The 23,034-nt window shown below is 40.0% G+C and overlaps 1 long non-coding RNA gene across 15 annotated transcripts in view; it reads left to right on the top strand.

The window, feature by feature from the left end:
- Window positions 1–23,034, top strand: part of LOC122156373 — a 47,525-nt gene that overhangs the window by 22,495 nt on the left and 1,996 nt on the right. For 3 of the 15 annotated variants that reach the window (XR_006167463.1, XR_006167461.1, XR_006167468.1), the window contains 5 exons: window positions 720–834; window positions 1,654–3,542; window positions 9,357–9,448; window positions 10,350–10,467; window positions 12,651–21,754. This is a non-coding gene — a long non-coding RNA (uncharacterized LOC122156373). Of the gene's footprint in view, window positions 1–719; window positions 835–1,653; window positions 3,543–9,356; window positions 9,449–10,349; window positions 10,468–12,650; window positions 21,755–22,256; window positions 22,410–23,034 lie in introns of those variants that run through there. The other 12 variants (XR_006167480.1, XR_006167474.1, XR_006167486.1 and 9 more) reach the window with 12 other exon arrangements.

The following is a 23,034-nucleotide window of genomic DNA, read 5'->3' as shown; positions in this document are numbered from 1 at the left end:
AAAAAAAAAAAATCAGCAGGTGAAAAAGTGCAGTTATTAACACAAATGGTTTCCATGCATGGATTTGGATTAGTCCAAACAAACAATTTAGGTAATGCCAGTGGAGAGGGATGGCTGTTCCTCCTGAGCACAGAAGTAAGAGAACAAGAAAGCTGGTGTTGTCTGATTGAAAGTGAACCTAAGCTAAAGAAATCTGGATGTTTGTTCAGCCCAGAGCACGACCTGCATTACACAAAGCTGTGTGCTGGAGAGGTTAGGGAAGCAGACAGCTGATATCCATCAAGAGAGAGGGCTCTTTCTGTGGTGGGCTGGCTAATTGTTCTCTTAGGCATTCAGCTGGGTTGCAGAAGACTTGTGTTTAGTTTCAGGTTTGTTAAAAGCACCCCGTGCTCCCTGGACTGTTAATTATTTGACCTCTGCTGTGGTTCCTATGTAAGATGTTAGTATAATAGTTCTTTTCGTTGAGGCTATATGCTGGAAACCAGCTGAAAAGGTCACTGCCCAGGTGCTGTAACTCTGTGTTCCATCCTATAAAAGAGAAACGAGAATGGATATTTTCTTTCTGTTAGCTTCACTAATGAAATCTATTCTCACTGGAACTCATTAATCAACATTGTTTGATGGATGGTTATTTGCTTGATCTAATGTTTACTGAAGTCAGCAGAAATCTTTCACTGGACATTTAATGTTGGTTTGTTTTTTTTCCTGTCTCGCTGCAGTGCTTCATGGCCAATGAATCAGCTGAGGAAAAATGCTCAGGAATAAAAGCCCTCGGGATGAGTACGAAGCAACAAAGATCTTCAGAGTTACGCAATTTGTATCTTCAAAGTAATGGTAACTTCTTTCAGTTCCAATTGGAAGACCCCAAAGGTCAAGATTAACCTTGAATACAACCTGTATGTAAAAAGCAGGAGGTGGAGGAGGTGGTGCAACAAAGGGTCATGTCCAACCACAGCCCACCAAGTGTGGAAGATGGAGGAAATGGAGAGAAAACAAAATAATTAGTTATTATTAGAAACTAATTACTGTAGGTACTATGAATCTCGTGAGAAGGAGTAGTGGAATAGATGCTGTGGTTTTTATTTAGATTAAGTTGTATTTCAGTCTCAAACTTACGAAGCTGCAGACACATAATATGCATGTGCTGAAGTTCAGCTTCTTTAAAAAATAGGGCTTACAGGTGCATGTGATGGTACATGTACAGCAAATTCTTTTGTTTTCAAGAAAATCTTCTTTTAATTTGGGCTTGAAACTGGATTCTGCTGACCTCGTTTTAAACTAGAAGTCTAAAGACTGGGTAAAGATAGCCTTGCTTTAGTGCAGCAGCAGCAGATGAATCTTTGACTTGTCATGAAGGTGGTGCTAGCAGTGGGGGCTCTTAGCAATGCCCAAACTGAAAATACTTCCAACAAGGCAGAATCAGACAGTAATGCATGAATTCCATTGTACAGTTTATCTACTTTGCTTGACATGGACAGTTATTTTTTGGCATTGTGTGGCAACCATCATTTTGGTGTGTTTAGACTCTCTTCACCTGGTAAATACCTGGAACAGAATCTCTACATACTGGGATGTTCTATGAAATTGATCTTGTCAGCCAAGTGCTTTAAGGAGACTTAGTATAATTTACTCATTTTGTCTTTCTGCTGATAGTTCCTAGGGAGATTTTTATGCCTTTAGGACAAATTGTCTGATGAACCTGCAATGAAAAGTAGGACTTAGTCCTAGAGAACAAGATTCCTAGTGGATCTTTAAATTCCACAACCGAAGCATCTTATGAGGTAAGGAGCAGCACACGAGGTTTTCAGGTAAGACATTTTCCACAGTATGAGAATTAAGAGAAAATGTGTTTTGAAAATTCTACCCTCACTTGACATTCATTCTGCTATCCATTCTCATGCACTGTCTTTAGGACTATATATTCTATGCCGTGTAACTGGACAGTGATAAACGGCTCAACAAAGTTAAAAATTAATGAAGAAAGGGCAATGAGATGTTGTACTTTTATAATGACTTATCTGGCTCGTACAAATGAGATTGTGTATGAAATATAATGTTATCAATGTAATCTATGTTACTTTGGACATTTCCATACTTATGATTCATTAACAGTAACTGTTTTGCTATGTAGCTTTCTGTACTGGTTATGTTGCTTGGCAACATTAAGTCCAAGATAATGATGTCTTACTGCCTGTGATTAAATAATGCTTTTTCCCCATATTGTTTATGATATATCTAGCTTATTTATTTTCTTGTTTGCAAACTCTGTTCCTTATTTTTCATGCCAAATATAGCAAGGTATGTACACATTCCTTGGATAATTCTATACTTAAAATTCACCGCATGTAGTCCCCTACTGAAGTGAATGCAAATAGCAAAATAGTATGATGGAAAAATAAAACCAGTGCACAATAATGCAAAGAACAAAAAATGGAGAGGCAGTCTGTAGAACTACCGCTGATCCTGCTGAATAAATCCTTAAAGCCTTTTCAGCTGAAGTGCGTTGCTAATAGCCGTGGATAATGCCCTGGCTCTGTGGTTTAATTCTCCTCTTAAATAAATAAATAGGAAGCTATGGGGCTTGCCCATATGCAGTGCTAAACTTTGGAACTTGACCAAAAAAAGTGAAGTACTATACGCTAAAGGGCAGTAAATGTCTTCTGATGCCATTAGTAGATAGGTCAATGCAGTTTAATAGTATTTACAGTAGTACATTGGACCTCAATGTTAACAGTATTCTGAACTAATACCTGAAGCATAGCAACATTAAAATTGATATCGGGTGACTATTGAACATATTTTAAATGATTCTGTTAATTCCCACAGAGCTTATCACCATGGTGACAGTGACAGAAATTGAACGAACAGGAAAAAAATTCAGAATTGATCCATCCTAAGTGAGATTCCAATGGGATTTAGAGTCATGCTTTAAAAATGGGAGCCAAATTTAAGAGTTCAGCTGGTGGTATCTTCTCTTATCTTCTCCAAGGAGGGGTTCTGTCTGCAGGTTTGGTCTCTGCATCATACATTGCTTTCCAGATGGCATCACCTAGGAAGTGATGGTTTTGGAACAGAGGCCTAGATAGTAAGCCGTGTGCTTCCAATATACTGGCATTAAATCAATAATTCTTCATGGTTTAGACATTTATAACTGAAGTGTTAACACTGGTATGGATGCAGTATGAGTGGAAATGTGCATGTGACAGCACCAGAAATTATAGCCAAGTAAATGTTAAAAGAGTGTTGTACTGAACACTCAGCATGCTGCTCCCAGGGCTCTTCACCCAGTTGTAACGATGAGGAATACGTTGTTAAGTCCACATGAGAACACCTGCCCTCTACAAGACTCTGCAGCACTGAGGAAGACCCAGAAGGGTGGCAGAAAGTTGCAGCATGTCATGCATACCAATCCTTTGTGGTTTTCCAATAGGAGAACGCGCCCTTCAAACCAACAAGGAAAATAATGGAGAACGTGCGGAAAGCTTGGCTACGACGCATGGAGCTACTGGAGTCAGAAACAAAGCACTGGCTGCCAAAAACAGGTACATGGCTTCTCTTTGTGCTCCAGTACCACTCTTATTCTAAATTCAGCCAGTTTCATGCGAGAGATGTGAATCTCTCCTTGGAGTAGGATGTTTTCCTACCATTTTGAAGGGTCCAGTTGCTCGCAATTCCTGGCTGCTGCTTTTTAATTTGAACAACGATCCTCAGAGAAATTCTTATCGAACTGAGCGTCTGGAGTAGGTTTATAATTGCTGTCCTTGACTTTCCCTGCAATGTTGGTATGTGAGGACATTACAGAAGGCAGCAGGGGAAGGTATCTGTGATATGCAATTACACTGATGTCTGTAGAGAACGTATTTTTATAGTAGTTTCTTTAGACAGATGACATAAAATCTCAGTGAAATCTTACTGGAACATTCTGGGTTTGCATAAACTTTTTTTTTTTTGTGTGAGGAATATTCAGAAAAACAGATGTTTCACCTCAAACAAAGTTGCAAGTGGTCCTATGTATGATGTGATCTCTCCATGTGAAACTTCATGTGTATGCTTTACAGATGCGTAACAAATCTGAGGTTGTGTTTGGTTCTTAGCTTGAACAGATAACCCCATCTGCACAATGTGTTGTTGCTGTGGGATTTCAAGTAAACAGTAATAATAATAAAGTGTTCTTAAGAGCAATATTGAGGCATAACAGGAACACAGTAAGGTCAAATCAAATGCCCTCATGAGTGACAGGGAATTCTGTTAAGTTGGGATTATATTTACTCTGTCTTGCACCAAATAAGGATGCTTATAGAAGTACATCTCTGGCATCGGGAGGTCTTTCTGCAGTTGAAATCAGGTGTAGTATAATGAAAATACTTTTGCTGATGTTGGACTAAATATTAGCTTGAATAAAACAGTCAGTGAGAAACATCCAGGAAGCTACTAACAGGCATAGAAGGCTGAGGATCCCATCCACTAGTCATTATGAATGAAACAAGTAGAAAATGGAGCGCCTGGTTTCGTAATGTGATCCCCAGTGGAGAGGACTTCACAACGGTAATGTTGGCAGGCTCTGAAGTTAAAGGTATGCTACATGACAAAGAGTTGTAATGGGAAATGAACCTTGTATGACTTGAGAGAAGAGAACAGCTGGGAATAGCACAGTGTTGGTAAAGGAATCCCTACCACCTGTGTAGGTAGCGCGTTTACAGTCACAGAGGAGTTTTACTCAGCCCAAAATTCTTCCAAATGATGTCTGGTATGTAAGAAACTTGAGCAAATTAGAACGAGTTCATTGGGATAAGTTTTTGTTTGTTTAATTATAGATATTTCTTTTCTTCCACAGGAAAACATTTTGACCCTGGTACCATTTATATTCATAGCTGTAGCGTACAAATGTCTGAGATGAAATAGTCAAAACTCTCAAGTTATACACTTGCTCAACATTCAGGTTTAAAACCTTTGTGGGGAATCATATTTAATATTTAGTGGAACTCTGCTAATTATCTTTGGAACCACAGATTAAAACATAACTCTGCCATGCGCCTCAAAGTCACGTGGAACAGTCTGTTCTGACAAAAATGGAGCTCTGGATATAAGCAATGTTTTAAAAGGTTGAAAGTACATTATAAAGATTCAGTGGCTCTCACAAAAATGAGTTATTCCCAGCACTGAGCAGGAAACATGATCCTCTGAAAATGATCTTGGAGAAGATGCTGCTATTTTGATGATGACGTGACCCCAATTTATGCTAAGCTATATGTAAAAGTAAACTACTTCTTACTACTGTTCAAATATTTATAAGCTTTCCAGCCAAGCAGTGCTAATTAAAGCTTTATGCACTTAAGAAGAAAATTTTAAATAGTACTTCTAGTTTGGCTTTTATGAAATCCTTTTTCACCAGGTTGTCAGACAGCAGCACAGCTGCAGTGACATATGCAGAAGGACATCACAACTGAAGAGCAACTCAGGAGCAACTATTCCACTGCCTTCAGATTTCCCAAAACTGTTGTTTTGTTGGCTTTGGTACACTCTCATTCAGAACTATGGGATTCAAATTTAATTATTTAATATTAACATTTCCCAAGGCCCCTAAAGTCAAAGAGGGTGTAGAGCATCTTGTCTGAACAGTGATTGCTGTTTCCTCTGAATGCAAGCTAACTAGAAAACTATTGTGTTTTTTTTTCCTACGGAGTTGTTTCAGATTCTGTTTTTCTTCCCATGCCCTCAGAGCAGTATTTTTGATTTAATGTTGCTATTACTTCTCAGTACTAATGTCAGCATCAGGTTAGGGATAATGACATTAAAGGTATTAAAAAAAAAAAAAAAAAAAAGAGGAACTGGAAGCTTACTTTAAGAGAGAAAATCACAGAGAATCACAGAATTGCGAGGGGTTGGAAGGGACTTCTGTAGGTCCCCCAGCCTGGCCCCTGGATAAAGCATGTTCCCTACAGCAAGTTACACAGGAATGTGTCCAGACAGATCTTGAATATGTCTAGAGAAGGAGACCACCACCTCTTTGGGCATTCTGTTCCAGTGCTCCATCACTTTGACAGGGAAGTTCTTCCTCATGTTAGTATGGAAATTTCTGTGTTCCAGTCTGTGCCCGTTGCCCTTGTCCTGTTGTTGGGCACCACTGAGTGGAACCTGGCCCTATCCACTTACCTCTCACCCTTAACATATTTAGCATTGGTAAGACCTCCTTCATAGTCTTCTCCAGTCTGAAGAGCCCCAAGTCTTTCAGCCCGTCCTTGCACAGGAGATGCCCCAGGCCCCTCACCATCTTTGTGGCCCTCTGCTGGGCTCTCATAGAAGTTCTCTGTCTTTCTTGGGCTCCCCAATTCAGAACTGAACACAGCATTCCATAAGTGGTCTCATCAGGGCACAGTAGAGGGGGAGGATCACCTCTCTTGCCTTGCTGGCCATGCTCTTTGTAATGCACCCCAGGTTACCATTGCATTCTTGACTACTAGGGCACACTGATGGCTCATGGCCAACCTGTTGGCCACCAGAACACCCAGGTACTGTTCCTCAGAGCTCCTCTCCAGCAGGTTGTCCCCTAACCTGTACTGGTGCAAGTGTTATTCCTTCCCAGGTAGCAGGTAGGATGCTACACTTGCCCTTGTAGAACCTCGTCAGGTTCTTCTCCAGCATGTCCAGGTCTTATTGAATGGCAGGCAGCACAGCCATCTGCTGTGTTAGTCAGCTGACTTTGTATCATCAGCAAACTTGCTGAGAGTGGATTCTACCCCTCCATCCAGATTGTTGATGAAGATGTTCAAGAAGATCAGATCCAGCACCAACCCCTGGGGAACACCACTAGTTACAGGCCTCCAACCAGGCTCTAAGCTGCTGATCACAACCCTCTGAGCTCTGCCAGTTCTCAGTCCACACTTCCGAAGCCTACCTATGAGGATGTTATGGGAGACGATGTCAAAAGCCTTGCTGAAGTTAAGGTATGTGACACCCACTGATCTCCCTGCATTTACTCAGACAGTCACGCCATCTTAGAAAGTTACCAGGTTGATCAAGCATGGTTTCCCCTTGGTGAACTCACACTGACTACTCCTGATAACCCTCTTCTCTTTTAATTGCTTGGAGATGGCATTCAGAAGAAGTTGTTCCATCACCTTTCCAGGGATGGAGGTGAGGCTGACTGGCCTGCAGTTACCTGGATCCTCCTTCTTGCCCTTTTTGAAGACTGAAGTGAATTGGTTATCCTCCAGTCTTCAGGCACCTCCTTCATTCTCTGTGCCCTTAACATAGATGATAGCAATTTGGCAGTCACTTTCACCAGCTCCCTCAGCACATGTGGGTGCATCCCATTGATTTGTCTAGTCAATTTCTCACCAGATCTTCCTTGACCCAGGGACAATCTTCCTTTCCAGATTCTCTTACCTCCAGGGTCCGGGTTTCCAATCCTAGCAGTAAAGACTGAAGCAAAGGAGGGGTTCAAAATGTCAAGTTCAAGTTCAAAACTCCAAAATGTCTAGTTTGGGTTTACACACAGCCAAAAAGGATACCTAAAGCCCTTTGCATTTATTTAAGCCAGAACTGAATTTACACTGAAAGCTGATGAAACCTAAAGGAAGCTATTAGAAAAAAGAAGTCAGTACTAAGACTGTCAGGTTGCTGGTGACAGATCAGTTGCTCCACTTTGATCAACCCTTGTGCCAGTGCAAAGGAAGGATGGCATGGGGTAAGAAAAATGGGCCCACGTAGGTGAGATCTTTGATATAAATGAAATTACACTTGGAGCTTTAAAAAATAAAAAAATCCCTGGTTCTACCCAAAATGATTACTAGTAATACTTCTGGTTGAAAGTGTATGGTTCCAAATCCTGATTTCTAAGTAGAAAGCACATGGTTTTGGAGGCCTTGTTTCAACAAGTCCCATGGAATTTCTTTCCATGGAATTGTGTGTGTGTGTGTGTGTGTGTGTGTGCGTGCACCTGTGTGTGTCTTACACAACAACTTTGCATCTTTGTGCTTTGCTTGGTCTGGGAAATAAATGGATAAGTACGTGGAAATGAAAATTACATGCCATGAAACTGTTGGTTTCAAATGTTTGTTACTGACTAAAATGAAGACATTCATTTACATTAAAAAATATGGCTCAGGCAACGGTACTGCAAGAAATTAAGAGGGGGAGTGTTTTCTCTCTCATAGGGATCTGTGGCCATGGCTGCTCTCTCTGTAGAGTGCATCAGACAGCAGCTCTTTGTAGGAAGATGCCTTGGCTACTCCAGTCTTTCAGTGCAAATGCCTTGTTTTCTTACTGAGCAGTCTGGGTACCTGTTGTTTTTTTCCACAAGGAAGATGAGCAAGATCATGCCACTTCAAGGTGGCTCTTGAACTGTTTAGTAGACATCTGTGCTGTCAACTTCTGCCTTCTTATTATTCCTTCTTGGTCTATTTTCCTTCACTTTTGAATTCTAAGTGGGATTTTTAGCTATTTTTGTGTTTTCAAGAATAAAAGTTATGAATATCTTGCTTTTTTTCTTTTTTCTTTATTCATTATGTTAAAACCTACAACTACATTAAGCAGGTGCTTATATCAGAGATTAGTACTTACAAAATCTATTTAAGTTGAAAGCAATATTTTATTCAGGTGATGCTCTGCTTGTTGTTTGTAGCTAAGCTGTAATCTTCACATGAAGGAAAAAAACACTATTTTACATCTATTTGAATGTCATTGATTTTAAAAGCTTTGTTTCAGTATCTTATATCTTACATAATATCTGCGGTGCTTAGAATTTTTGTAGAGCTCCTTAATTTGTTCTAGTAATACGTTGATGTCATACATATTATTTGCAACCTTTGTAATCACGTTAATATAATTGCATGAGGACATCTTGTTGCAGTAGTACTGTAGAATCATGGAATGGTTTATGTTGGAAGAAACTCTTCAAGATCATCCAAACCCCTCGCCATGAGCAGGACACTCAGGCCGTTCAAAGTCCTGTCCAAACCTACTTTGAACATTTCTGATGATGAGACATTCACAATCTCTTTGGGCAACTCGTTCCAGTATCTCAGCACTCTCATAACAAAATAATAACAAGATCATTTCTTATGTCCTATCTAACACCTCTTACTATCACAAGCTGCAAGAACTGTCATTACTGTGTTTGACATTTGACAAGGGTTATACAGTTTGGGTTTCAGATTGCGTGGTCCTGGAGCAGCTCACTGCTCATGCATACTTGAAGAGAGCAATTAATGCTGACAGGAGGAATCCAGGATCTCTTCCAATTCCTCGTCGTTTTGTTTTTTAATTTCTGCCTTTTTTATTTTTCCTCTCACCTTTTCTGTTTCTTACCTTTTGTAACTGTTTCCTACCACTTTCTTTCCTCCCATCTTTCCTAGGAAGGATATTGCAGTCTCGGTAAGCAGGCTTCTGCTTCTCCTTAAGAGGAATAAAGACCGAATAAGACTGTTTCTCAAAGACTAAAACCAGGGTAAGTATACAGGATACTTTTTAGCCTCTTGCTGCTGGGAAGCTCAGTGACATCTTGACCTGAGTATTTTCTGTGAACTTGTGCAGTCTGTCCTTGTGCTCCTGTAAATTTAATCTGTCATTTTCTTCTTTCCTAATATGTTTTTTAATCAATTTTGGGAATAAATAATTAATAGAAACAGACTTTTCAATGTATTTTAAAAAGACTGCCAGTCGCTATGTAAGTAATGTCATTCTACCTGCCATCTGTAGTTACCGTTCAGAAAATGACAAATGATCATCAAATCTTGTCAACACAAAATAGCAGTCTTTGCCAAATTTGGAGATACTCCACAATCCCAGAGTATAACAGTAAAGTAGAAGTGAGTTTGTATTATCCATTTGTTTGAAATAAGCAGAACTGCACTGGTAATGCACTACTTGTAAAAATCCAGCCATTAATTTCAGTAAGAGACGTTTCCACCTTTTGTCTTTGTAACTGAGATAGTTGGCTTTCTTTGGCTAATTTTATCATTGCACAGGTGAAGCTGGGTTGGATCTCTGGAGTTTGGCATGGGCACACAGAGCGGGGAGCCCAGGACCACATCCCATTGGGTTTTGAAGCTCCCTGATGGCATGTCCACAACCTCTCTATGTGACCTATTCCAGTGCTCAACCAGCTTTGCATAAAAAAGTCTTCCCTTATGTTTGGCCAGTTTCTCATGATTTTTAATGTGCCTCTTGTCCTACCACTGGATACCACGGAGAAGAGTGGCACGCATTTATTTACTGCCCTCTGTCAGCTATAGCTGGGATTCCTGAAGGCCAGTTGTACCAGGCAAGATTGAGATGAAGGAGGCATTGAATAGCTTGGAGTTTTCTGTGTCTTGTGTCACCAGGTCCCCTGTTCTTTTCATCAACAGCCCCACATTTTCCCTAGATCTCTTTTTGCTTCTGATGGACCTGTTGAAGCTCATTGTCTTGTACTTCACATCCCTCCACAGATTCAACTCCAGATGGGCCTCTGTTTAAATGTATCAGGTAATTTAATATAGATTTAGCTAATTCTAAAGCCTGTTACCAATTAGTCTGGCTCTAGTACAGGTTTCAAGTCTGAATTTTACAGGTATTACTTTTGACTTGAAGAGCTAGGAGTTTAAAAAAAGTAAAATTGCAGCTCCCAACATGGCACAATTAATGCTTTTTTACCTCAGTTAACCAAAATGTAAGAAATATATTTTGTGGATTCTTTTTCAATGAAGCAAACTGGTATAGCTGACAAAGCACTTAAGCATGTGATGACAGATATCACAGGTATTATTCAAATTGGTTTTTGCTGTTTAATAAAATTTGCCTTTAAAGGAATGCATAATACTTTTGGAGGAGACAAAATATCATCGCTCAGCTGGGGCTTCTGTGACAAAGTAGCGTTTTATTAGATCTACCTTGTAATAAATGTAAATTGTGATGATCATAATAAATATTTAATTGATTTCTGAGTAGTCAGCAAAAAAGATTTGGCATAGATGTTTCACTGCTCTAAAAGCACTACTTCAGAAAATTCCTTTGCTTCATAAATCCCTCTAATGCATACTACAGTGCTGTAAATTACTACTGACCACAATATAGATCTCAAGTCTGTATCTTTCAGTTAGGATACACTGCATGATGACCTGAGTTCAAGAACTCTTCATGTTTTCCTTCTGCGTGTGGCTGTGTCTTCATTTCTATGTGCTGACTGCATGCTTTTCCCCTATTGAGTCACTCGCTTTTATCACGAAACAATCTATAATTGTGAAGTTGCTTTTGAAAACTTTCCTTTAAAATAGATGATCTACTTCCAAATGCAAATTAACTACGATGAATCGGGCCTGCATCCAAGAGAGCCCCACTCAATTAAAAATGTAAGCAACTGCTCAAACATTTTACCATATGGAAGTACCTCTAAGTATGAATTAAAAATTAACCCTGTATGGGCTTAACGTGATAAACTGAGAAAGCAGATTGTGTTTGTTGGACAAATTTGTGAGCACCCAGCAGCTGTGTAACACTTGGATTTACTGACTGATTCATTGCCATCTTTTACAGTGGAGGTGAGGAAGGTGAGAGTGGGCAATGTGGTTCTCTGTCCTTGATCTGAAGGCAAAGAGGTGTTCTCATCTGTGCATATGTTTTACTGGCAACTTGTAGCTTTTTGGTACATGCATGATTAAATTTTTATCACATATGTGTGAAATGAGACAGAAATAACCTTTTACTAGAATTACCATGGTGATGGTCCTCATTTCATTATCAGTAATCTATTTATTAATACTGAATTAAGCAGAAAGGGACACCTGGAGAGAACATGCTATCACATGTAAAAGTAGCAGAAAGTGAAACTTTGAAAAGAATTAAAGTCCAATCATTAACATAGGCATCTCTTTCAAAAGACCTTTGCAATTCCTCTGTCCCACATAGCCAGGATGTTTTACATGTAGAAAAGCCAAGGAGTTGTATCTCACATTCTCAGTGTTTGACTTTCATGCAGTGTGTGAAGAGGAAAAGAAACTGTGCCATTTCTTTTATTTTTGATGCATGCATATCCTTCTATGTATTTCTATACCTTGTACAACATTCCCATTAGCAATAATAATCTAAATGAGATGTCACTCGTTTTTCTGCTTTTACTCTTATTATATAGAACATAGAATAGTGTTATGGTGCTGTATGAGCTACTAAGCCAGATCTGCAATATATGTTATGATGGAAATTCCATAAAGCAGCTGAGAATTAAACACATCTACTTTTGAGATGGCATGAATGTGTTCATGTGTTGTATGAACTTAAGGACGCTGGGTTTCATAGATGAAAGGAGGTTATAGTCAGCAGCAGCAAATAGTGTGATCATCAAGAAACTGCATTTATTTATTGAGTTACAATAAATAAGAACAGTGGCCCGTTATCATTGTTTGACAGAAGATGGACCAATAAGTATTTAAAGATTCTGTTTTATTAGCATCAGGGATTTCTTTATAAGAAGAATAAAAGCTCCGCCGTCACCTATGAAATCTCATTTCATGCTATTTAATATTTGTCAGATTGCTCAGAAATCAAAAAGCAAAAGAAGGATCAGTTGAATAGTCAACATTTACATCTTCCATTTGTTTCTATCAGTAATTTGCATTTGTGTTGTTTTTTTTCATCTGAAACTGTTCCCACTCCAAGATCCTCCTCTTTTCCAGAGTAGCACACTTGCTTATATTTAAACCACGCAAATGTTTTGTCCAAGCTACCACGTTTCTATCATTTGCAGACCCAGAACCGATGAGCTGCTCTCCGCAAGTAAGTAAATCTGATAGAACTTTTCCGTATTTAACATCCGTCAAACTTTAAATACATCTAGTGCGGGTGTTTTTTGCTTGGTAGAGTCTTGAAATGCTCCCTCTCTACCTGAGTTCAGAGCCCAAGTGGAGCAGTCCGTCTGTGTCCTGGGGAAGCTGAGCCACTGTGGAGGTTCGTGACCCTGTTTGCTTGCAGCAAGCCAGGCTTCCAGCCCAGCAGACTGTGGTTAATGTTTGCAGATGGAGAGGATTTTGCTGCTGACTGCTCGATTAAACACGTGACGTAAAATATCCTCGCTTCCGAGCAAAAGTTTGTTTTGGACCAGGATACATTTGGCAATTATTAATTTTACCAAACAATGTGTCAAAATAGCATATTAATGGTGAAGATCACTGTTGTTATCAGCTGTTTTCTTCTCCTTCAAACAGCATCGACTTCTCAGTACTGTCTAAAGTCCTGACCTAAAGCTGGAGAGGTGTTACTTGAGTCACCACGTGGCTGTGAATTAAAATTAGGCAGGGAGTTTTTTGTGGACATAATAACTGCAGTCTAGTCTATTTCCATCAAGTTAGATCAGTCCTTGCAAGGGTGACAGCTGTGGCCTGAAAGCTGTTTTCTTAAGGATGGTAGTTCCATTTTATGGTAATGTTTTGGAGGAATCCTTCATTAGGTATCCTTAACAGTCTTACATTCTCGATCAAAGCACACGAAAGCCCACAGAAATTCTCTCAAACCTTTATTTCATTTAGTGCAAGCGCCACGGGCATCACAATCACTTAAACATTCTTTCTAAATGTCTGTCAGATTGCATTCTGTATTGGTCTGACCCAACTTCCCCACATCTGAAAGGTCGTGTCAGGCTTCATTCACTGTATGTCAGCATAGCCTCTGCTGACAGCCCGCGGCTATATGTGGATCTCGTGAGGGTGGCTACATGCCTTGGTTTATTGTTGCTGGAATTTGACCGATAAGATTAAACCTTGCCTCCTTTTCAGCCTGCAGAGGCAGTTCTTAAGCCAATCAACTCAAACATTGTTCTTCTCCAATGCTTCTTCCTCACGTTTCAGAGTAGTACTGAAATATTTGTGATTTCTGAAAGGTTTGCTGTTTTTCCTTATTTAAAAACAATACTGTCTCTGGCTACTGATATAAATCTTGTTAATGCCCCTCATTATCGCTTCCCATTTGGAGCTGTTCTTGATTTGCTTTTCCTTTTGGAAGCGGTCTCTTTATAAACACCTTTTATAGAAAGGGGAAGTCTTGTAATTTTTTTTGAAAAAATCTAATTTCATTTCTCATTATCACTTCATCTGACTCCGGAGCTCATCTTGAATTCAAGTAGTTCTTTATCCCATCTTAGTTTTCCTTTTCAAGATATTACTTTTACAATTGGAATCTGACATCCCTTTTGAAACGGCACTTATAACTGTAGGTGGTATTCAACCATCACGAAAGGCAGCTGGCTCTTTACGTGCAGCGATTACCCTTGGGAATAAAGGCTTCTCTCCACTCTTACTCAGATGCAGGAATATACTGGGAAAACATAACTGGACTCTTGCATCAGACCAGCTTTGACAGTTTTATGCAGTTCACTTATATTTGGCTACTGTACAAGGAAAAGAAACTGGATGCTTTAATGTGAACTTTACTATCATAAAAATATCACTGCTGAATCGCTGCAGTATTTCATTGGAACAGCATCATTTGAAACTGCATGTAGAAGGTGATGGGCAATTGAACATAGAAAGAAAGGTAGAGACACATCTTGTTTGAGTGTGGATGATATGTATGTAAAAGTTTGCTGGCAGTTACATCCATAAACAAATGCTTTGGCAAGGTCTGCTGTTACTGGTTCGAAGGAAAGAAAAGAATTCTGAAAGTCTCACTACAACCCCCTGAAAGGAGGCTGTGTGAGGCGGGGTCGGCCTCTGCTGGCAGGGAACGGCCATAGGACGAGAGGGGATGGCCTCACGTTGTGCCAGGGGAGGTTCGGGTTGGCTGCTAGGAACAATTCCTTCTCCAGAAGTGATTCTGCACTGACACAGCTGCCCAGGGAGCACTGGCGTCACCTGCAGGAGTCCCAGATGTGGCACTGAGGGATGTGGGCAGTGGGCACAGTGGGCTGGGGTTGGACTGGGTGATCTTGGAAGTCTTTTCCAACCTTAGTGATTCTATAATCAAGTAAAGGCAGTTGTACCAACAAAAATAATTTGATATTGGCATTATTGTGCTTATGTGGGAGAAACAATAGAGAATTAGCATAAAAAAGCCCTGAGAATAAGATTTACTGGTGTTTCTAAATCAGAACTTTTTTTTTTTTTTTTTTTAAGTGGGGATTTAAACTGATTTTTCACAAGATAACTACTGCTGAGTTTGCTGTTTTCTGGGTTTTTGTTTCTGTCCATGATTTGTCTTCTGCTGGCCTTGAAATCTAGTTTCTGAAATTATCTCTTATCAAATTCTCTTATCTTGGTGTTATTACTATGATTTGTTATTTCCAGCTTGGCAGTCCTGCTTAAGAGCATACACCATTTGCATTCAGTTAAGCTATTATTTGCACTAAGTTCAAGTGCAGCAGCTTTTCTCTTTTCCCTGGAACACTCTTCACATTTTAAACACGTAATCATTCTAGATCACCTATTCCATAGCTTGTGTAACTCTACAAAAATCAAATTTGCTGTAGGCAGTAAACCAGCCTAGAGCTGAAATACTGATTGTGACCCTTTGGAAAGATGTAAAGAGTTTATCAGAAAAAGCGTTGTGTCCTTTTGACAATGTCACAATTAATTATCCTCATCCCATTGTATATCTAGCATGTATATCACTATCAGTTGGCCAAGGCAAGCAGAAATATGTTGTTCTTCTGTATTTCACATATAAACTATTTTATGCTTAGGCAGGTGTTGTTATTAAAGAGTGGGTGGAATTGTGAAGACTTACCACAAAACACTACTAAGGTCATACATTTCTTAGCCCACCATTAATCTGAAATTTTTACACCTTAACCGTTACGCTTCATATCTTCTGATGTCTTAGGATCTGTGTTTAATAATAATAATAATAATAATAATAAAACAACCGGATGAGAATATATCTACAGTAAATTATAATACATCTACAGTAACTTACAGCTGATGTTGTAGTTGTTTATTGTGAACTTTACCTGCTGCATCTAGATATATGGCTCAGTGTTGGGGGAGTGATACAGAGCCGTTCTGTCAGCTCTACTTTAACCTCATTACTCCTGTTTTTTCCCTGAGGCTATTTCTACCCCATTTTGTACAACTAGAGCAATGCGAGGAGACCGGAGTTTTGCTAGGAGTTGAGTCAAAGGCGTGGACTACAAGTTTACCTCCTCTTTTGGTGTCTAAATAGCTGGCTTTCCTTGTCAGAAGAAACATTTGGTTATTAAAGCCTGAGAAGGTATGCTCTAGGTGTTTCTTTCATGTTTTTAAATCTGTCATGATCAAACAATATTTTCATTGTAATGTTGTTATTCGATTTTAAGATTGAAGGAATACATACAGGAAATGGATTAACATGGTATTTCTGTTTACTACACTATTTGTTATCCAGGAAAAAACTGTTTCTAAATGTCACTTAAGTGACTTCCAAAGAACTAAACTGTTTACTACACACTTGATTTCAGATTGATGTTAAACTGGTCATAATATCTTGTTTATTTCCCCACATGTAAAGCAAAATATGTTCTCTCTAAAATCCACACAAATCTCTGGCCGGATGTTAGAAATGAAAAGCTTATGGAGAACAGTCTATGGTAATTCCCTTCATAGATAAGAACCTTCTTAGACACGGCTTCCTATTTAAAAGAACATTAAAATGCAACTGGATTTAAGTGTAAAATGAGGCAATATTTCTAAAACTCACTGCTAGAATAATTACATGTGAAAGCAGATATTTGATGAGCACTCTTTACATACACCGCAGCGATAGCTTAACACTTGAAACTGAGCACATTTAGTAAGTATTATCTTCACAAATCACATCTTTGGGATATTGATTTGGATACTAAAAATGAACAGATCTGAAATGAATGACCACTTGCGGTCCTGCATTCTGGCACAACTCTAGCTGCATTTGATGCATTTCCATTTCCAGTTGGTTACTAGTTTAGGAACCTGGGCAGATTTATCACTCTTGGAAGTACATTTCGGCTTCTTGCCTCATCAGCAGCAAGATATGAGACACTGACATATGCTGTTTTAAATAACAGCTGCTTATTGCTGTTCAAATTTTTCCCAGTAATGGCGATACATTTTACTGAAATAATGATGCTACTGTTATCTCATAATTTTAGAAATTTTGTTCAAATTTTGTTCAAAAGTGCAGTTATCAACCACTGTGTGAGTGAACGCTGCTTTTAAGAGTTGGGACTCAAACATGAGCTTCCCCCTTGTTCTACCCCTTTCAGATGCTCTGCATTCACTGGTTGCCTATGTGTGGGTGCCTGGCTACCAGGCTGACGGACAGAAGATGAGCCATGTTTGTGGCACAACTGCTTTCTTTCTGTGGCCTTTTTTCCACTTGGAAAAGTTGCCCTCTGGCAAGCTCTTTAAGCATTCCTACAGGCAAATACAAACCTCACTGCTTGCCAAAGGATGCCCCTCTCTGGGAAACCCATGATTCATTCACTGCCTGACCCTTACCTTGTGCTCCACTACACCAACGTGAGTGAGGCCTGTTCCTTCCCACCCAACATCAACTCAGGGGACAATTAAACCATGTTGAGGTCCTGCTGGCCTCCACAGCATTGCTTTGGGTAGGTTCTGATACCACCACAGCCTGCCTTCTGCCTCCTGAGCCTCCTTACTGGAGGCTCCAGTAAGAGCTCCTATCCAGGCAGGCTCTTACTGCCCATCTCCAAAGGTCCCTCTACGCAGTGAGTGCATGGAGCATGGAGCTCTGCCATCCAAGAACTGAGTGGATGCAGTCTGTCAGTAAACACGAGCAGCAATGAAGTATTTAAGATAACTTTACAGATTTATCAGCAGATAGATCACATCCACGTTGTAACAATGATGGGACAGGGTTTGTGACTGTGATGGAGGCACTAAACCTCTGTCCTGATAACTTGCACTGTGAGATGCATTACCTTGTTTTGAAGCATTATTTCTCTGTGGTTTTCAAAAAAATGTTTGCTAAAAATAAAGCTAACAGTAAGGGTGCATTTTGTTCTAAAACTGTTTTGTTTCTATTCAAACAACAGAGTGTATTTGGAAGACAAATTTTCTTAAATTGCTAACTAATAACGTAATTCTTTTTCTTTAGAGATAATTCTAACACCTTAATAACCCTGTAGGATACTTATTAAAGTACAAGAGATTAAATTCACAGTACAGGCCTCTTCTTAAAATGACTTCCAGGAAGGCATCACTGTAGGAGAAAAAGATTAAATTCATTTTCCAGCCTGTAACAAAAGGCAGAATTCAGGTGCATAGCTGTAAGCACCTCCCTGAATACCCATAAATTAAATAGTGTTTTTCCAGCCAGTCATCAGTGCCCAAGACTGTTACGCATTAGTTGGTGGAAAGTCTGCCTTTTCAACTGGTGGGTGACTGGGAGTCTTGGCCATATACCAGCTTCAATGCTTCTTGCATACGAGTGCTGTGGATTTATGATAGAGAGTAGCAGGACCTTGGTCAGGATTGTGTAGGGGATCCGTGGAACGGGATACACAGCGTGAAGAGCTTTTGCATCAATGTACAGCTAGGCACTGGGACAGGTTGCCCAGAGATGTGGTTGATGCCCCGTCCCTGGAGAATTCTGGGATTTGTGATCTAAATATTCCACTTTCTATATCATATTCTATAGCGTGAATGACATGTAAGATGATAGGCAGTACCACGAAAGCACAAAATGCAATTGAGGAGGAGGACATTCTCATTAGCAGCATTCAGGCTGGGTAATCCCACGGAATTCGTACTCCCAAGTTGCAAACTCATTTTTGCAAGTGATGTAGCAATTAAATGGAAACAGCACACACAAACGGTTGCGATATACAGTTGACCAAAGGTAAAGCTGTTATGTATACACATATATTTTTTTTCTCATGGGAAATGAGTAATTTAGAACGATTTAGCTGAGAGCAAATTGTCAAAGTACCCAACTAGAAAAAGCCACGAGCACCCCAGTGTGAGCTCAGTGCCATCCTGTTTTTGGCAGGAACTTGGATCAGAGAACCCTCATGGGCCCTCCTGCCACAGGGAGGCTCTGATTCCTTGGTTCTGTACAAGTTGTAACTCCATATGTGTGCCAAGCGCCATCTCACTAATATTAATTAGCGCCTGCACTTCTGTAACTGAAGTGTGCCTTGGCAAGAAGTTTGCCTCCAATCTACAAAAGCTGTGCAGAATGGATTAATTTAAAATAACAGAGTAAAAGAAAACAACAGTGAGGATACCATTGAATAGATGGCATTGTTTGGGGGGAGAATAAAGAAAGAATTGGAAAAGCAAGCAGTTTAAAAAATAATGTAGTTATTTCCTGTTTCAGGTCACTTCATATTAGCTTTGCTCTATATATAATTTTAAAATTTTGACCTGCCTTTCCAATTCGTTTATCATGTATCTACTCTCTGTGCTCATTCTTTCAACTCACAACCATATCTCTAAGTTTTGTTCTGTTTTGTTTTTCCTGTCTGTCTGCAAAGATGCTGTAAAAGAAAAACCAGATGAAATGGAAGAATAATGAACGTGGATGTTCCCTCTGGTGAGATCCAGAATTCCTCAGTGGAGAATATGTGACCTTCTTTTATTTTTGACACTTGAAAGCTTTCTTTAATAATATCATTTCAGCCTAATTCTATACAGCAACCATGTTAGATGTCTTTTGAAAGTACTTCCATCTTTTATTGTTTTTAGAAACCAATTAATTTGCAGCCCTACTAGTCCCAGTTGCTCAGCTGGATACTGGTGATTTGGCATAGCCTGTTGTCGTGAGTCACCCATTTATTTCCCCTTGCAGTCAGAGCAGATTGAGCACAGATGTAGATGTGTGCAACATCAATGGAAGATTCAACACAGCGAAATGCATCCTTTTACCTCTTCTTATGGTTACTCCACGTGACCCATGCTTTAACAACTAGTACTGCAGATGAATACCTTGCTTTCTTCTGCTAGATCTGATTGCATTATTTATTTTCTGTCCTTCCGAAGCCATTGGATGATGCAGCTGTCTTGACTGTAAGATGGTGGTGCACCTCCAGCGGTGGCCAAGGTCGCAATGGTCACGCATTACGTCAGTATTGAAGATAACCGCATTACTTTCATGTACTTTTCCTTGGAGCTCATGGGTAAGCTCTGCTTTTTCTTTTTCTGTATTGAGGTCACTTTGACTGTTGCAATCTATTTATGTTTTCAATTTCCATTTTTCACTGAGTGCATTGTAGGCTGATCAGGAATTCCACATTTTCAAGGGGCGTACTGAAAAGCGATTTCCTGCCTGAAAGTTTTCATTGCGTATTTTCTGAAATACATCTCATTTCTTTCTGATACAGAATTATTCAGACCAAGTAGTTCTGTTTCTGGCAGTCGTGAGTAGAGACCTGGAAATGCTCATGCAAGCACCTCCACCACAAAGTTCATATCAAAAACTCCAAAAAGCTCCTTCTCTGTTGTCTTTGCATACATTAACTTTTATCATAGGGTATGATTTTTGTAAACATTAATATGAGGGCTGCTCTGAAAGTATTGCCTCCTATTTTATGAGGTTGGCCCACAACATCAGAGGCCGATGTTGGTGGCCGTGTTACAGATGGCAGCAGACATGGAAGTGCATATGGAGCAAAGGTGTGACGCTGAAGTCCTCCATGTGGAAAGAATGACACTTATTGAATGTTGATGGAGTGCAAACAGTGGATGTGAGCACAGTGAGGGGTGGGTGGTGTGTTTCAGCAGTAGCAACAGCAACAGCAGGTCACCTCCGCTGCTGCAGAGTTTTCCTCTGCAAAATGTATTAAAATCAGAAAGCTGTGAGAAACATGAATATTTCGCCTTTCATCTTTCTCTCCAATCACCCCGCAGGACAAAGGAGCCTGCAGTTTCTTGCCTCCTTGTTAGCTCATTTGCTCAAGGCAACAAAGCAGGGAAATTACAGGCAGCACTTCATCAAATGCTTGTCATCAGTTCACTCCCTCTCTACCTGTCACGAGGTGTAGTTTTATTAACAGAAACTTGACCCAGGTATGCTAGTAGCTCGAAAGCTCAAAAGGTGGGGTACAACTCTCCAATAAAAGATGAGTGATGTGCATTTTATGTTTTGAATGCATGGTGGCATATCTGAAAGTGAACGTGCTTATAGAAAGGCAACATTTTGTTGAATATTGTGGAACTCAGAAGGGTTTTGCTATGTGATGTGAATGAACAGGAGAAAAGACTTCATGGTTAATGTACATGGGCTGTACGTCTGCATTAGAATTTCCTGCTGTGGAACTTGTGTTGGCACAGGATTTAATAAAAATCAACAAGACTCAGCCAACAGGGCTTACTACACAAACAAGCTCTGAGAAGTGAAAATAATAACTACTGAGATACATTTTTTCAAATTAAATATGAAATATTCATAAACTCATTTTATATGTTTATACTTACTCTATTATGTTATTGGCATGGTAAATTACTTTTGTTTACTGGCTACTCAAATCATACATTTCCAAATGCGAAAAGTTGTGTTTCATTTGTTAAAATGGTTAGAACCAGAGGAAATAATCTCAATTTAATCTCACATTCTAAATAATGTTATCAAGGAATTGAAATCGTATAATGAGGTTCAGAATCTAATCCACATCACCCACATTACACAGTCTTTGAAATCAGCATACTGACTGTACAAGTCATTGTGTAGTTCACAGGCAGAATTTAAACTGTTTTACAGGGCAGCAGCTCCGAATTGCTTATTTTGGCCAGGATGGCTGATGGTGACTTTAATGCTGTGTGCAGGTGGTGAATGTTCCAACAGCGTGCACTGAAGTTCCAGCTCTTCTTTGGTACATTTATTCACTGATACAGTGTATTATTCATTCTCTTATTAGTTTACATTTCCTATTATGTATCTCACAGGAACTCTCTAGCCAGTCACTGCTTTATCCATATGTCAAGCAAGCGTTCATTTTACAGTCACAGTAGAAGTCTGTCTTCTGTCCAGGCCATGCATCTTTTAAACAATACTTTGTGGGCATTTCCCTGTTTTCCTGTCATCTTCTACAGAATGTCACCGGTGCGTTCCATAGGCCAGGGATGAAACACACTACATTTTGCTTTTTGCACTCAGCGTTTCAGTGAAACACACTGAAGCCTTCTGAGTATTGTTTAAGCTGACATAGTATACAGCTCACTAATTTTCTCCAGAAAATAATCTATTTTTTAGCCTCGCTGGTTTTCATCCAAGTACTGAAATGCTGCTTTTTGGCTAAATTTTCCCAGCCCATTCAATACTGCCGATCACTTCTCTCAGAGATTCCTCTTTGACTCCCATGCTTCTCATTCCAGCGATTGCGCTCTCATGTTCCTGGTCATCATGATGTTGGATTTTGTATGGACTTCCTTCATCCTCCTTTAGCATCTCCTGTAATTTCTGCCCTTGTGAGGTCTCACCTGCAGTGCTGCATCCAGGCCTGGGTCCCCAGCAACAAGAAGGATGTGGAGGTGTTGGAGCGGGCCCAGAGGAGGGCCATAAAGATGCTGAGAAGGCTGCAGCACCTCTCCTTTGAAGAAAGGCTGAGGGAGGTGGGCTTGTTCAGCCTGGAGAAGAGAAGGCTCTGGGGAGACCTCATTGCTGCCTTACAGGAGGGGGACTGAATTTTTACATGGTTGGATAGTGATAAGACAAGGAGCAATGGCTTTAAATTAAAAGAGGAGAAATTTAGGTTAGATGTTAGGAGGTAATTCTTTACTCAGGGGTCAGTGAGGCCCTGGCACTGCTGCCCAGAGAGCTGTGGTGCCCCATGCCTGGAGGTGCCAAGGCGAGATTGGATGGGCTCTGGGCAGCCTGAGCTGGTGGGGGGCAGCCAGCCCATGGCAGGGGTTGGGCTTGGGGGGTTTTGAGGCCCCTTCTAACCCAAACCGTTCTATGATTTTGTGATTTCTGTTCATTCTCACTCTTCATCTTTGCTGCAAATCTAGTGTTGTCCTTGCACAATCTTACCCACTAACATGGACAGTTAAGTGTCCGCCCAGAGCCAGAAGTTAATTACTGTATTGTGTGTTATATAATTAGCACCTTGTCTAAGCATCACCCCACTTTGACGATGCTACCTGTTAGATGTTC

The sequence above is a fragment of the Centrocercus urophasianus genome, unplaced genomic scaffold (assembly GCF_019232065.1).
Source record: "Centrocercus urophasianus isolate 14NV4802_14NV808 unplaced genomic scaffold, USGS_Curo_1.0 seq_10, whole genome shotgun sequence".
Classification (NCBI taxonomy): domain Eukaryota; kingdom Metazoa; phylum Chordata; class Aves; order Galliformes; family Phasianidae; genus Centrocercus; species Centrocercus urophasianus.
This window is presented reverse-complemented; position numbering and strand designations above follow the sequence as displayed.